At 42.4% G+C, this 17,856-nt stretch overlaps 1 protein-coding gene across 2 annotated transcripts in view; it reads left to right on the top strand.

Annotated features, from left to right (window-relative positions):
• Positions 1-17,856, top strand: part of LOC139475817 (synaptotagmin-1-like) — a 147,175-nt gene that overhangs the window by 48,409 nt on the left and 80,910 nt on the right. The window lies entirely within an intron of this gene.

The raw sequence follows: 17,856 nt of genomic DNA, 5'->3' as shown, positions 1-17,856 counted from the left end.
TGGCTGTTATTCATGTCAGTATATTGAGTAATCACTGAGAGGTAGAAAAAAAAATATATATATAGATAAAATACAAAAGTCCAAAGATGAGCATCACATGGTGTATGTTGACATATTGCTTCATGCTTCACATGGTGTAAGTGGACATACTGCTTCATATATATATACAGTTCCTGACTGGTGCTGACTACAGCAGACTAGATAGAGACCATGTTGACAGCCCTTCAGTCACCAGATGAATGTATCCCAGGGAGTATGTGGACATACCGGTATTGCTTCATGTAACCCAGGGTGTATGTAGACATGCTGGTATTGCTTCATGTAACCCAGAGTGTATTTAGACATACCGGTATTGCTTCATGTAACCAAGGGTGTATTTAGACATACCGGTATTGCTTCATGTAACCAAGGGTGTATTTAGACATACCGGTATTGCTTCATGTATCCCAGGGTGTATGTGGACAAACCGGTATTGCTTCATGTAACCCAGGGTGTATTTAGACATACCGGTATTGCTTCATGTAACCCAGAGTGTATTTAGACATACCGGTATTGCTTCATGTAACCAAGGGTGTATTTAGACATACCGGTATTGCTTCATGTAACCAAGGGTGTATTTAGACATACCGGTATTGCTTCATGTAACCCAGAGTGTATTTAGACATACCGGTATTGCTTCATGTAACCAAGGGTGTATTTAGACATACCGGTATTGCTTCATGTAACCAAGGGTGTATGTCGACAAACCGGTATTGCTTCATGTATCCCAGGGTGTATTTAGACATACCAGTATTCCTTCATGTATCCCAGGGTGTATGTGGACAAACCGGTATTGCTTCATGTATCCCAGGGTGTATGTAGACATGCCGGTATTGCTTCATGTAACCCAGAGTGTATTTAGACATACCGGTATTGCTTCATGTAACCCAGAGTGTATTTAGACATACCGGTATTGCTTCATGTAACCAAGGGTGTATTTAGACATACCGGTATTGCTTCATGTAACCAAGGGTGTATGTGGACAAACCGGTATTGCTTCATGTAACCCAGAGTGTATTTAGACATGCCGGTATTGCTTCATGTAACCAAGGGTGTATGTGGACAAACCGGTATTGCTCCATGTAACCCAGAGTGTATTTAGACATACCGGTATTGCTTCATGTAACCAAGGGTGTATGTAGACATACCGGTATTGCTTCATGTATCCCAGGGTGTATATAGACATGCCGGTATTACTTCATTTATCACAGGATGTATGTGGACATACCGGTATTGCCTCATGTATCCCAGGGTGTATGTGGACATATTGCTTCATGTATCCCAGGGTGTATGTAGACATGCTGGTATTGCTTCATGTATCCCAGGGTGTATGTGGACATACCGGTATTGCTTCATGTAACCCAGAGTGTATTTAGACATACCGGTATTGCTTCATGTAACCAAGGGTGTATGTAGACATACCGGTATTGCTTCATGTATCCCAGGGTGTATGTAGACATGCCGGTATTGCTTCATGTATCCCAGGGTGTATGTAGACATACAGGTATTGCTTCATGCATCATAGGATGTATGTGAACATATTGATTCATGGATCCCAGGGTGTATGTAGACAAACCGGTATTGCTTCATGTAACCCAGAGTGTATGTAGACATGCCGGTATTGCTTCATGTATCCCAGGGTGTATGTAGACATACCGGTATTGCCTCATGTATCCCAGGGTGTATGTAGACATGCCAGTATTGCTTCACCCAAGGGTGTATGTAGACATACCGGTATTGCTTCATGTATCCCAGGGTGTATGTAGACATGCCGGTATTGCTTCATGTAACCAAGGGTGTATGTAGACATACCGGTATTGCTTCATGTATCCCAGGGTGTATGTAGACATGCCGGTATTGCTTCATGTATCCCAGGGTGTATGTAGACATGCCGGTATTGCTTCATGTAACCCAGAGTGTATTTAGACATACCGGTATTGCTTCATGTAACCAAGGGTGTATTTAGACATACCGGTATTGCTTCATGTAACCAAGGGTGTATGTGGACAAACCGGTATTGCTTCATGTAACCCAGAGTGTATTTAGACATACCGGTATTGCTTCATGTAACCAAGGGTGTATGTGGACAAACCGGTATTGCTCCATGTAACCCAGAGTGTATTTAGACATACCGGTATTGCTTCATGTAACCAAGGGTGTATGTAGACATACCGGTATTGCTTCATGTATCCCAGGGTGTATGTAGACATGCCGGTATTGCTTCATTTATCACAGGATGTATGTGGACATACCGGTATTGCCTCATGTATCCCAGGGTGTATGTAGACATGCCGGTATTGCTTCATGTATCCCAGGGTGTATGTAGACATGCCGGTATTGCTTCATGTAACCCAGAGTGTATTTAGACATACCGGTATTGCTTCATGTAACCAAGGGTGTATTTAGACATACCGGTATTGCTTCATGTAACCAAGGGTGTATGTGGACAAACCGGTATTGCTTCATGTAACCCAGAGTGTATTTAGACATGCCGGTATTGCTTCATGTAACCAAGGGTGTATGTGGACAAACCGGTATTGCTCCATGTAACCCAGAGTGTATTTAGACATACCGGTATTGCTTCATGTAACCAAGGGTGTATGTAGACATACCGGTATTGCTTCATGTATCCCAGGGTGTATATAGACATGCCGGTATTACTTCATTTATCACAGGATGTATGTGGACATACCGGTATTGCCTCATGTATCCCAGGGTGTATGTGGACATATTGCTTCATGTATCCCAGGGTGTATGTAGACATGCTGGTATTGCTTCATGTATCCCAGGGTGTATGTGGACATACCGGTATTGCTTCATGTAACCCAGAGTGTATTTAGACATACCGGTATTGCTTCATGTAACCAAGGGTGTATGTAGACATACCGGTATTGCTTCATGTATCCCAGGGTGTATGTAGACATGCCAGTATTGCTTCATGTATCCCAGGGTGTATGTAGACATACAGGTATTGCTTCATGCATCATAGGATGTATGTGAACATATTGATTCATGGATCCCAGGGTGTATGTAGACAAACCGGTATTGCTTCATGTAACCCAGAGTGTATGTAGACATGCCGGTATTGCTTCATGTATCCCAGGGTGTATGTAGACATACCGGTATTGCCTCATGTATCCCAGGGTGTATGTAGACATGCCAGTATTGCTTCACCCAAGGGTGTATGTAGACATACCGGTATTGCTTCATGTATCCCAGGGTGTATGTAGACATGCCGGTATTGCTTCATGTAACCAAGGGTGTATGTAGACATACCGGTATTGCTTCATGTATCCCAGGGTGTATGTAGACATGCCGGTATTGCTTCATGTATCCCAGGGTGTATGTAGACATGCCGGTATTGCTTCATGTAACCCAGAGTGTATTTAGACATACCGGTATTGCTTCATGTAACCAAGGGTGTATTTAGACATACCGGTATTGCTTCATGTAACCAAGGGTGTATGTGGACAAACCGGTATTGCTTCATGTAACCCAGAGTGTATTTAGACATACCGGTATTGCTTCATGTAACCAAGGGTGTATGTGGACAAACCGGTATTGCTCCATGTAACCCAGAGTGTATTTAGACATACCGGTATTGCTTCATGTAACCAAGGGTGTATGTAGACATACCGGTATTGCTTCATGTATCCCAGGGTGTATGTAGACATGCCGGTATTGCTTCATTTATCACAGGATGTATGTGGACATACCGGTATTGCCTCATGTATCCCAGGGTGTATGTAGACATGCCGGTATTGCTTCATGTATCCCAGGGTGTATGTAGACATGCCGGTATTGCTTCATGTAACCCAGAGTGTATTTAGACATACCGGTATTGCTTCATGTAACCAAGGGTGTATTTAGACATACCGGTATTGCTTCATGTAACCAAGGGTGTATGTGGACAAACCGGTATTGCTTCATGTAACCCAGAGTGTATTTAGACATACCGGTATTGCTTCATGTAACCAAGGGTGTATGTGGACAAACCGGTATTGCTCCATGTAACCCAGAGTGTATTTAGACATACCGGTATTGCTTCATGTAACCAAGGGTGTATGTAGACATACCGGTATTGCTTCATGTATCCCAGGGTGTATGTAGACATGCCGGTATTGCTTCATTTATCACAGGATGTATGTAGACATACCGGTATTGCCTCATGTATCCCAGGGTGTATGTAGACATGCCGGTATTGCTTCATGTATCCCAGGGTGTATGTAGACATGCCGGTATTGCTTCATGTAACCCAGAGTGTATTTAGACATACCGGTATTGCTTCATGTAACCAAGGGTGTATTTAGACATACCGGTATTGCTTCATGTAACCAAGGGTGTATGTGGACAAACCGGTATTGCTTCATGTAACCCAGAGTGTATTTAGACATACCGGTATTGCTTCATGTAACCAAGGGTGTATGTGGACAAACCGGTATTGCTCCATGTAACCCAAAGTGTATGTAGACATGCCGGTATTGCTTCATTTATCACAGGATGTATGTGGACATACCGGTATTGCCTCATGTATCCCAGGGTGTATGTGGACATATTGCTTCATGTATCCCAGGGTGTATGTAGACATGCTGGTATTGCTTCATGTATCCTAGGGTGTATGTGGACATACCGGTATTGCTTCATGTAACCCAGAGTGTATTTAGACATACCGGTATTGCTTCATGTAACCAAGGGTGTATGTAGACATACCGGTATTGCTTCATGTATCCCAGGGTGTATGTATACATGCCGGTATTGCTTCATGTATCCCAGGGTGTATGTAGACATACCGGTATTGCTTCATGTAACCAAGGGTGTATGTAGACATACGGGTATTGCTTCATGTATCCCAGGGTGTATGTAGACATGCCGGTATTGCTTCATGTATCCCAGGGTGTATGTAGACATACAGGTATTGCTTCATGCATCATAGGATGTATGTGAACATATTGATTCATGGATCCCAGGGTGTATGTAGACAAACCGGTATTGCTTCATGTAACCCAGAGTGTATGTAGACATGCCGGTATTGCTTCATGTATCCCAGGGTGTATGTAGACATACCGGTATTGCCTCATGTATCCCAGGGTGTATGTAGACATGCCAGTATTGCTTCACCCAAGGGTGTATGTAGACATACCGGTATTGCTTCATGTATCCCAGGGTGTATGTAGACATGCCGGTATTGCTTCATGTAACCAAGGGTGTATGTAGACATACCGGTATTGCTTCATGTATCCCAGGGTGTATGTAGACATGCCGGTATTGCTTCATGTATCCCAGGGTGTATGTAGACATGCCGGTATTGCTTCATGTAACCCAGAGTGTATTTAGATATACCGGTATTGCTTCATGTAACCAAGGGTGTATTTAGACATACCGGTATTGCTTCATGTAACCAAGGGTGTATGTGGACAAACCGGTATTGCTTCATGTAACCCAGAGTGTATTTAGACATACCGGTATTGCTTCATGTAACCAAGGGTGTATGTGGACAAACCGGTATTGCTTCATGTAACCCAGAGTGTATTTAGACATACCGGCATTGCTTCATGTAACCAAGGGTGTATTTAGACATACCGGTATTGCTTCATGTATCCCAGGGTGTATGTAGACATGCCGGTATTGCTTCATGTATCCCAGGGTGTATGTAGACATGCTGGTATTGCTTCATGTATCCCAGGGTGTATGTATACATGCCGGTATTGCTTCATGTAACCCAGAGTGTATTTAGACATACCGGTATTGCTTCATGTAACCAAGGGTGTATGTAGACATACCGGTATTGCTTCATGTATCCCAGGGTGTATGTATACATGCCGGTATTGCTTCATGTATCCCAGGGTGTATGTAGACATACCGGTATTGCTTCATGTAACCAAGGGTGTATGTAGACATACGGGTATTGCTTCATGTATCCCAGGGTGTATGTAGACATGCCGGTATTGCTTCATGTATCCCAGGGTGTATGTAGACATACAGGTATTGCTTCATGCATCATAGGATGTATGTGAACATATTGATTCATGGATCCCAGGGTGTATGTAGACAAACCGGTATTGCTTCATGTAACCCAGAGTGTATGTAGACATGCCGGTATTGCTTCATGTATCCCAGGGTGTATGTAGACATACCGGTATTGCCTCATGTATCCCAGGGTGTATGTAGACATGCCAGTATTGCTTCACCCAAGGGTGTATGTAGACATACCGGTATTGCTTCATGTATCCCAGGGTGTATGTAGACATGCCGGTATTGCTTCATGTAACCAAGGGTGTATGTAGACATACCGGTATTGCTTCATGTATCCCAGGGTGTATGTAGACATGCCGGTATTGCTTCATGTATCCCAGGGTGTATGTAGACATGCCGGTATTGCTTCATGTAACCCAGAGTGTATTTAGATATACCGGTATTGCTTCATGTAACCAAGGGTGTATTTAGACATACCGGTATTGCTTCATGTAACCAAGGGTGTATGTGGACAAACCGGTATTGCTTCATGTAACCCAGAGTGTATTTAGACATACCGGTATTGCTCCATGTAACCAAGGGTGTATGTGGACAAACCGGTATTGCTTCATGTAACCCAGAGTGTATTTAGACATACCGGCATTGCTTCATGTAACCAAGGGTGTATTTAGACATACCGGTATTGCTTCATGTATCCCAGGGTGTATGTAGACATGCCGGTATTGCTTCATGTATCCCAGGGTGTATGTAGACATACCGGTATTGCTTCATGTATCCCAGGGTGTATGTAGACATGCCGGTATTGCTTCATGTATCCCAGGGTGTATGTGGACATGCCGGTATTGCCTCAGGTATTCCAGGGTGTATGTGGACATGCCAGTATTGCTTCATGTATCCCAGGGTGTATGTGGACATGCCAGTATTGCTTCATGTATCCCAGAGTGTATGTGGACATGCCTGTATTGCTTCATGTATCCCAAGATGTATGTAGACATGCCGGTATTGCTTCATTTATCACAGGATGTATGTGGACATACCGGTATTGCCTCATGTATCCCAGGGTGTATGTGGACATATTGCTTCATGTATCCCAGGGTGTATGTAGACATGCTGGTATTGCTTCATGTATCCCAGGGTGTATGTGGACATACCGGTATTGCTTCATGTATCCCAGGATGTATGTGAACATATTGCTTCATGTATCCAACGTGTATGTGGACATATTGCTTCCTGTATCCCAGGGTGTATGTGGACATACTGCTATTGCTTCATGTATCCCAAGGTGTATGTGGACATACCGGTATTGCTTCATGTATCCCAGAGTGTATGTAGACATACCAGTATTGCTTCATGTATCCCAGGGTGTATGTGGACATGCCGGTATTGCTTCATGTATCCCAGAGTGTATGTGGACATACAGGTATTGCTTCATGCATCATAGGATGTATGTGAACATATTGATTCATGGATCCCAAAGTGTATGTGGACATACAGGTATTGCTTCATGTATCCCAGGATGTATGTGAACATATTGACATGTTTTTACACAGGATGTATGTTGACATGTTTTTACACAGGGTGTATGTTGACATGTTGTAACACATGGTGTATGTTGACATGTTGTATCACAGGGTGTATGTTGACATGTTTTATCAGAGGGTGTATATTGACATGTTGTAACACAGGGTGTATATTGACATGTTTTTACACAGGGTGTATGTTGACATGATTTTACACAGGGTGTATGTTGACATGTTTTTACACAGGGTGTATGTTGACATGTTGTATCACAAGGTGTATGTTGACATGTTGTATCACAGGGTGTATTTTGACATGTTTTTACACGGGGGTATGTTGACATGTTTTTACACAGGGTGTATGTTGACATGTTTTTACACAGGTTGTATGTTGAAATGTATCACAGGGTGTATGTTGACATGTTTTTACACAGGGTGTATGTTGACATGTTGTATCACAGGGTGTATGTTGACATGTTTATACACAGGGTGTATGTTGACATGTTTATACACAGGGTGTATGTTGACATGTTGTATCACAAGGTGTATGTTGACATGTTGTATCACAGGGTGTATGTTGACATGTTTTTACACAGGGTGTATGTTGACATGTTGTAACACATGGTGTATGTTGACATGTTTTTACACAGGGTGTATGTTGACATGTTTTTACACAGGGTGTATGTTGACATGTTTTTACCCAGGGTGTATGTTGACATGTTTTTACACAGGGTGTATGTTGACATGTTTTTACCCAGGGTGTATGTTGACATGTTTTTACACAGGGTGTATGTTGACATGTTGTATCACAGGGTGTATGTTGACATGTTTTTACACAGGGTGTATGTTGACATGTTGTATCACAGGGTGTATTAACAACGCGTGGCGGTCCGACGTTGATTAATGAATAATTTGCATACTCGTATATGCAAGGGGCCGACGTATGGTTCCTGTAGGAAGTGACAACTTGGAGACGATGGCTTGCGGTATATACAGTTCTACTTTATACACGTTGATATATACATACAAAAGACACTATGTGCCTGGTCAGCACATAGTGGTAGTGGTTGTTGTCTAGGTGCCCAGGAGCACCCAGCCTAACCCTAGCTAGGCTAAGGGTAAGACCTTTCTTTTTTTCTTTTCTCCTCTCTGGACCAAGGTCACCTGACATTTAGTAAGTAATAAATATAAATGTAAACAGTAAATCATCAGTGACATACTTGCACATCCTGTTCAGGATGGCAGACTGTCGATGTACACAAAAATGGGGATTAACAAATAGGATTAGCATCTAATAAATAACAGCAATTAAGTGTTTCAAGGCATATAGATGTCATGGCTCCAGGGTAATGAGCCTTTGCAATCAAATGTTCTTCAGACAATGAATGTCGTAAATCAGTCGCTATGACAACTTCCCTCCGTTACGTGAAGCTTGGACCCCAAGCTTTCATGAGTCCAAATTGATGTGTGTGAACTTTTTCACCAAGGAAAACAACCATGCAAATGTGATCAAAATCAGTTATATGAAATCCTTATGCAACAAATATATCTATGCAATGACGGTATGAAAGTGATCATCTAGCCAATTTGAATTAGTGCCAGTTTGAAAACTAACCAAGTGATCTTTGTAATGTGCAATTTCACTACAAGGTAATTACTGCTTTTCACAGATTCAATAAATATATCACTGAAGGTTCTTTGAATTCAGGAGTCTGGCTTGGCGGTGCGACTCAGTACCGAATAATGATAATGAGTAATGTCATAAAAAGTACAAATTAAACATCTCAGCAAATATTTCGCATAAAGAAATTTGAAACCAGGAGTCTAGCTTTACCGCGTGACTCAAACGGTACTTGTGGGTACTATTGCCCTTTTAAGTACAATGAGTGCTCTTCCCGTGTCTTTGACGGAGCTTGCCCAGATATTGTGGGTGCGATGCCCAAGAAAAAAAAATTAAAATCCTTAATTCCGACATCAAAACTCTGAAATGCTGAATACTGCTGTGCTGTTAATTACTTAATACTGACATACAATAAACATATGTGTAGGGGTGGCTCACCCAAGAATACCCCTAATCTGAATTCAAAGTCCTAGACAATACATTCAGTTTTGTACCAAACTGTGCACATTAATTACTTGTAACAAATGACAAATTTTGTCGTTTAGATTTTTGAAATTACGAGTCGAGCTTAGAGGTGTGACTCGATAACCCTACAGCTTAGGTTTGTCTGGGCCCTAGCTGCAACTATATGTCTGGCGTGGCCTGGAGACATTTCAAAGATTCCCTACACAATAACTTCAAAGATCTAGCTGACTAAAGATGTAATTTGGAGTATATTGCACACATACAAAACTGAATTTTGGAAAGACACATTTTGGCATTACTATACTGGCTTTGATTAAACATACCTGGTTGCACTATTCAACAGTCACACAATATATATCCTTGATTGAGTCCATGTAAGTAAACACAAATTAGTAAGTCCCAATGAGATATCTTGTACACAGTGTCCATCTTGTAGGTGCCCGTGAGGCGGTTTCTGTATTGTGCAGGGTCTGCATGAAGATGGCTGTGGTCGGGTCTCTGTGGGATAGGGGTGTATACTTCCTTTCTTAGGTCATGTGCAGGAACGACATCTTGAAGGGGAAGTCTTAGCAGTGTTGCTAAGATATTCGAGCAGGGAAGGTTTGGGATCGGAGAACTTGTTCTTGATCGGAGAGGTTCTTGTTCTTTCTTCAATCTTGTTAAAGGCCATTTCTTCGTTCTTGGTGATTGGCCTCCAGGAAGGTAGTATATCCTTTTAATAAGAGACTGTCACTTCCTACAGTTTTGTGAACCATATGCCATGCTGCAAAGAGGTACAGGAAAGGACAGACTAAGAAGTCTGTCATACCCGATAGCTCCACCAAATTAACAAGGCATGTCGGTCCGACGTTGAATAATGAACATTTTGCATACTCGTATATGCAAAGGGCCGACGTATGGTTCCTGTAGGAAGTGACAACTTGGAGACGATGGCTTGCGGTATATACAGTTCTACTTTATACATGTTGATATATACATACAAAAGACACTATGTGCCTGGTCAGCACATAGTGGTAGTTGTTGTTGTCTAGGTGCCCCGGAGCACCCAGCCTAACCCTAGCTAGGCTAAGGGTAAGACCTTTCTTTTTTTCTTTTCTCCTTACTTACTTACTTACTTTGGAGATTTAACGTGCGCTTTCCGACTGATGCGTATTTCGCACACGGGCCCGGCCAGGCCATTTAATGTGTTTCCGAAAGGGGCGAAGGTGGCCTGTGCAAGCCTAAGAGGGGGCTTTAGGGGTTGCTTATATATAATTGGGAATTTTGAGATTTGGAATAGATGCCGATGGGGTTTTCTCCTCTCTGGACCAAGGCTTATATAGCCAAGGTCACCTGACATTTAGTAAGTAATAAATATAAATGCAAACAGTAAATCATCAGTGACATACTTGCACATCCTGTTCAGGATGGCAGACTGTCGATGTACACAAAAATGGGGATTAACAAATAGGATTAGCATCTAATAAATAACAGCAATTAAGTGTTTCAAGGCATATAGATGTCATGGCTCCAGGGTAATGAGCCTTTGCAATCAAATGTTCTTCAGACAATGGATGTCATAAATCAGTCGCTATGACAGTATGTTGACTTGTAACACAGTATGTTTATTGAAATAGCATAATAATGGCACCATGGGGCATGCCACTTAAACCGTTGTTGACATGCTATTTAAGGTGGTACATGCTAGCAGTAGTTGAGAAAAACAATTGAAACCCTTTGTCAGTATGTACACATTCCCTTCTACACAAAAATATTTTTCCAGAAGGTCTGTGTTGAAGAAAATATGCTGTTTTGAAATGTGTCTTGTGTAACAGGTTATAGGTTGACATGTTGGGTCTATCCCCATTGATCACAGGGACAATTTTGTTGTATCACTAAATACATTGTAAGACATATACATCATTTAACTTTGTATCAACAGACTGCCGTAAGTGCCTTGTGTCACCACATAAATTACATTCTTGCCTGACTTCAACACCATAGGACTACCGCCGTGATCGAGTGTCCGCCCGGAGAGCGGAAGGTCCGAGGTTTGATCCCTGGCAGCATCATACCAAAAGATATTAAAAGATGGTACTTATTGTTACCCTGTCTGGTCATCAAGGGACTAAAAGAAGTTTGGTTTGCTCAGAATCAGTATACTGTGTCTAAGTGGATTATTCATGTTAAACTGGAGCATGGTATCTTAAACACACACACACACAGGCGCACATGCGCATGCGCATGCACATGCGCATGCACATGCACATCCCTATCCCTATCCCTATATAAGTGCACTAATCGTGGACGCAAAGTTAAATCCCATTTCACCTGCCCTCAACGCCATACTCCTCATGTACTTGAGGGGCGGTCGGGTAGCCTAGTGGTTAAAGCGTACGCTCGTCACCCCGAAGACCGGGGTTCGATTCCCGACATGGGTACGATATGTGAAGCCCATTTCTGGTGTCCCCCGCCGTGATATTGCTGGAATATTGCTAAAAGCGGCGTAAAACCAAACTCACTCACTCACTCATGTACTTGACATAACTTGGGCGCATATGTGTATGTTGTATACAGTTCAGGGTATAATATTTAGTTCCTCATTATTCTGTGTCAGCCTGCGCCATAACCTCTAGTTGGACTGAAGAATCAATATTGTGATTGAAACCCTTTGAAACACAACAGGCTTCGGTGAAAGTCAACCTTTCTATTCCATTAGGAACCTCTTAGAATAAACAATCTATGGTATTACCCAAACCAGACCCATGCAATTTTAATTAGTTTGAGCTGATTGTGATCTGTTTATAAGCTGTAGTATCATTACTGTTCAAGTCTATTAATACATCCAAGTCTTGTTCAATCATGCATGCTTAATGTTTGTGTATTTGAGTTGCTTTGCAATATACCTATCAATCACACTATTGCCCATACTTTTTCTCGAACTCTGAACAACAGGGGCTTTTCTACGTGTTTTCTACAGAACCCGTTATGTCTACTTGCGTCAGAGTAGCCATAGCAACCATTGATCGCAGCCGTATTCCATGGGCAGGCAGAGGTAGGTGTAAAGCCAGCGCTTCCCAGACAAGGCAGAGCCTCTCACGATCTACCTCACGCGCCACTTGCAATCAAGACATGCTGGCTTCATAACGAGTGATTAGGACAAAATCAGAAAGCAAGAATATGGATGAAACTGCTTGGTTTAATGCTGTGGTAATGATTGCCATCATCCATTCAAATGAAAACCTCACATGAACTCATATTTTCAATTTGAATGTGCATACCATTGTCAAGTATAATCAATGAAAATGGCATCCCCTGTTGAGATGGAGTAGAGTTTGGACATTGAAGGAATTCTAACCATGTTCATGGTTTTGTATTTAATGCTGCTTGAAGCTTCCTGTCATGTTTCCTTGCCACAATATCATTTTGATTATAGTGTGGTGACATGGGTACAGAAGATGTGTGTGTGTGTGGTGACATGGGTACAGAGTATGTGTGTGTGTGTGGTGACATGGGTACAGAGGATGTGTGTGTGTGTGTGGTGACATGGGTACAGAGGATGTGTGTGTGTGTGTGGTGACATGGGTACAGAGGATGTGTGTGTGTGTGTGTGTGGTGACATGGGTACAGAAGATGTGTGTGTGTGTGGTGACATGGGTACAGAGGATGTGTGTGTGTGTGGTGACATGGGTACAGAGGATGTGTGTGTGTGTGTGGTGACGTGGGTACAGAGGATGTGTGTGTGTGTGGTGACATGGGTACAGAAGATGTGTGTGTGTGTGGTGACATGGGTAGAGAGGATGTGTGTGTGTGTGGTGACATGGGTACAGAGGATGTGTTTGCGTGTGTAGTGACATGGGTATAGAGGATGTGTGTGTGTGTGTGGTGACATGGGTAAAGAGGATGTGTGTGTGTGTGTGTGTGGTGACATGGGTATAGAGGTTGTGTGTGTGTGTGTGGTGACATGGGTACAGAGGATGTGTGTGTGTGTGGTGACATGGGTACAGAAGATGTGTGTATGTGTGAAGTAACATGGGTACAGAGGATGTGTGTGCGTGTGTTGTGACATGGGTATAGAGGATGTGTGTGTGTGTGTGGTGACATGGGTAAAGAGGATGTGTGTGTGTGTGTGTGTGTGTGTAGTGTCATGGGTATAGAGGATGTGTGTGTGTGTGGTGACATGGGTAAAGAGGATGTGTGTGTGTGTGGTGACATGGGTACAGAGGATGTGTGTGTATGTGGTGACATGGGTATAGACGATGCGTGTGTGGGTACATGGGTATAGGGGATGTATGTGTGGTGACATGGGTATAGAGGATGTGTGTGTATGGTGACACAGGTATAGATAATGTGTGTGTATTGTGACATGGGTATTGAGGATGTGTATGTATGGTGACAGGTGTATAGGGGATGTGTGTGTGTGGTAACATGGGTATAGGGGATATGTGTGTGGTAACATGGGTTATAGGGGATGTGTGTGTGTGTGTGTGTGTGTGTAGTGACATGGGTATAGAGGATGTGTGTGTGTGTGGTGACAGGGGTATTGAGGATGTGTGTGTATGGTGACCGGGGTATAGGGGATGTGCATGTGTGGTAACATGGGTATAGGGGATATGTGTGTGGTAACATGGGTATAGGGGATGTGTGTGTATGGTGACATGGGTATAGGGGATATGTGTATGGTGACATGGGTATAGGGGATATGTGTATGGTGACATGGGTATAGGGGATATGTGTATGGTGACATGGGTATAGGGGATATGTGTGTATGGTAAGATGGGTATAGGGGATATGTGTATGGTGACAAGGGTATAGAGGATATGTGTGTGGTGATATGTGTATGGTGACATGGTTATAGGGGATATGTGTATGGTGACATGGGTATAGGGGATATGTGTATGGTGACATGGGTATAGAGGATGTGTGTGTATGGTGACATGGGTATAGGGGATATGTGTATGGTGACATGGGTATAGGGGATATGTGTATGGTAACATGGGTATAGGGGAAATGTGTATGGTGACATGGGTATAGGGGATATGTGTATGGTGACATGGGTTTAGGGGATATGTGTGTGTATGGTGACATGGGTATAGGGGATATGTGTATGGTGACATGGGTATAGGGGATATGTGTGTGTATGGTGACATGGGTATAGGGGATATGTGTATGGTGACATGGGTATAGGGGATGTGTGTGTATGGTGACATGGGTATAGGGGATATGTGTATGGTGACATGGGTATAGGGGATGTGTGTGTATATTGACATGGGTAAAGGGGATGTGTATGTGTGGACATTGGTATAGAAGATGTGTGTGTGTATGGTGACATGGGTATAGAGGATGTGTGTGTATGGTGACATAGGTATACAGGATGTGTGTGTATGGTGACATGGGTAAAGGGGATATGTGTATGGTAACATGGGTATAGGGGATATGTGTATGGTGACATGGGTATAGGGGATGTGTGTGTATATTGACATGGGTAAAGGGGATGTGTATGTGTGGACATTGGTATAGAAGATGTGTGTGTGTATGGTGACATGGGTATAGAGGATGTGTGTGTATGGTGACATAGGTATACAGGATGTGTGTGTATGGTGACATGGGTATAGGGGATATGTGTATGGTAACATGGGTATAGGGGATATGTGTATGGTGACATGGGTATAGGGGATGTGTGTGTATATTGACATGGGTAAAGGGGATGTGTATGTGTGGACATTGGTATAGAAGATGTGTGTGTGTATGGTGACATGGGTATAGAGGCTGTGTGTGTATGGTGACATAGGTATACAGGATGTGTGTGTATGGTGACATGGGTAAAGGGGATGTGTGTGTATGATGAAATGGGTATTGAGGATGTGTGTGTGATGACTTGGATATAGAAGATGTGTGTGTATGATGACATGGGTATTGAGGATGTGTGTGTGATGACATGGATATAGAGGATGTGTTTGTGTGGACCTCGGCGTTGAGAATGTGTGTGAGATGACATGGGTATAGAGGATGTTTTGACCGTAACTATGAGGTACTGCTTTGTTGAAGTTGGTTGATAATTATGTATCAACATAATCCACTCTGTGGTCTACATACTTCTTCCAATGATGCCGGAGTGCCTGGATCCCACTGGTGTAGAAGGATTCTTCCTGGTGGTGCACAAGATCCTCCAAAGCAGAAATGACGACATCATCACTTGCGTAATGCTTGCCAGACAGGTCTTTCTTCAGGTTTGGAAAGAGGTGGAAATCTGAAGGTTCCAAATCTGGGGAACAGGGAGGATATTCAATGAGTTCAAGGCTGCAGTCATGCAGGGCAGCCATGGTTACAACAGACTTGTGCACAGGTGCATTGTCCTGGTGGAACAACGCACCTTTAGTGAGTTTTCCTCATTGTCTAGTCTCAATATTCTCACACAGATTATCCAATAAAAGTATTTTCCTTTGGAATCTAAAACGAAGCCATCACCTTACCAGATGATGGAACAGACTTTGACTTCTTTATCGGAGGAGATGTTAGATGTTTCCACTGCATGAACCCATACTGGTGAACCCAACAGTCATCCATGGTTACAAATCGCTCAACACATTCGCTCACTCTGCTTCCAAATTACTTAAATTCTTACGAGTGATGATGAACCTTAGCTGTTTCTGATCAGTAATCAAAAGCTATGGAGTCCAGCATGCTGAAACCTTTGTCATGCCCAGTACATTCCTCAGAATGTTATCAGCTCTGTCATGAGAGATGCCTACTGTATTGGATATGTGACGAGTGATTCCGTTAATCATCTGTAATCATCTCATGTATTTTAGCAACATGTTCCTGAGTGGTGTTTCTTATCTTCGAGGCTCTCCACATCCCATCTCTTGACAGTGGCAAAGGAAGGAACATCATCCCCTAAAGTTGACACAGTGTCTGCATTGATGGCTGTTGGAGTGAGCCCTTTCAGATACTTGATGACAGTGTGGTAACCAACCTTGTCTGTTTTCATCAACGTAGTCACCTAGTCACTTAGATGCATGCAGTAATATGCTGCCTGCTTGTGTATTTGGTTCAAATGCAGCCTGTATGCACGGATAGTATTGTATTTAATACATGCAAACTGTTAAGGATGTACTATTCATCCTTCATAGTTTGGCTCACCACCCCTCGTCAAGTGTGTTGAAGACTTGGTACAAATCATCAGTACAGTTTACTAGTAGGTATCTTTGTGACATATGGCACTGCTCAGCAGAACTTCTGCTCCAGGAACTATTTCAGCCTATAGCTTTCCAGGCTCAAGGTATGTTTCCCTTTTCAACCCTTTCTCCAAAGTGAAAAGTTTAAATACTGTTAATAGATAACTGAAATTAAATGGAATTATTTGTCATAAAAGGAAAATAGGAATATTTTGTTTTTAAGTTTGAACTATGAAAATAGAACAGGTAGAACTGGTAGAACAAAAGTTGTATACTGTTTCATAAAAATGTATTTTGCCCTAGCTATATAGACTTAGATTGTGACAGGTCATGCATTCATCTTGCTCTTAGATAAGTTTTATTATTGAGCCAAATTGTTTTAAGTGTTATTATTGACATACATTTGAACCCCGTTATCTCAAACCTAGAGAGACTGTATTGTCACTTCAAGATATTTGCACAATAAAGATGGCGAGCCATGGACAGCCAGACAGATCTTGTGACAGTATTATCTCTCCCTCTCAGTGTTACAGATCCATAACAATATGATTGTGTACACAAGAAATTAAGAACACAACATGTGTATGTGATAACAAATTAAAATGTTTTTGCGACTGTGACAAATTTTGTGCAGTGTACATGTATTACATGTAGGGTTTACAAAACAACATGTACATGCACCTTATCAGGCATAGCCAGCAGCAGCATTTATCAAAAACAGCTGAGTGAGTGGCACCCGGTCTTGGTATTTACGAAAGCTTCAATGTTATTTTATTTAGTGTTTAATTCAAGAAAGCTATTCATAATCCTGTCACTACTTTTTGGCCATGTAGTCATTGTATCTAGAGGGATGCTTTTGTCTTCCTTCTGGTTTAGCTGCCAAGTTCTGTCGTGTCATATTTCTTCTGCACCGTGTTCACTGAACTTTCCTTTGCGTCTCAGGGTTGATACATTGGATACAGTTATCTGCCCTAGAACTAGGCCTGGGTCCTTTACTTAATTGCTCACAATCACCTTTCTCTGACATATTGCAGTTGCAGTTGTGTGATAATGTAACGTTTGAAGTTCATGTCGATTTGGTTTG

Source organism: Haliotis cracherodii, unplaced genomic scaffold (assembly GCF_022045235.1).
Source record: "Haliotis cracherodii isolate W230 unplaced genomic scaffold, xgHalCrac1.p SCAF_3, whole genome shotgun sequence".
Classification (NCBI taxonomy): Eukaryota; Metazoa; Mollusca; class Gastropoda; order Lepetellida; family Haliotidae; genus Haliotis; species Haliotis cracherodii.
The sequence above is the reverse complement of the archived record's forward strand: the minus strand, read 5'-3'. Positions and strand labels throughout refer to the sequence as shown.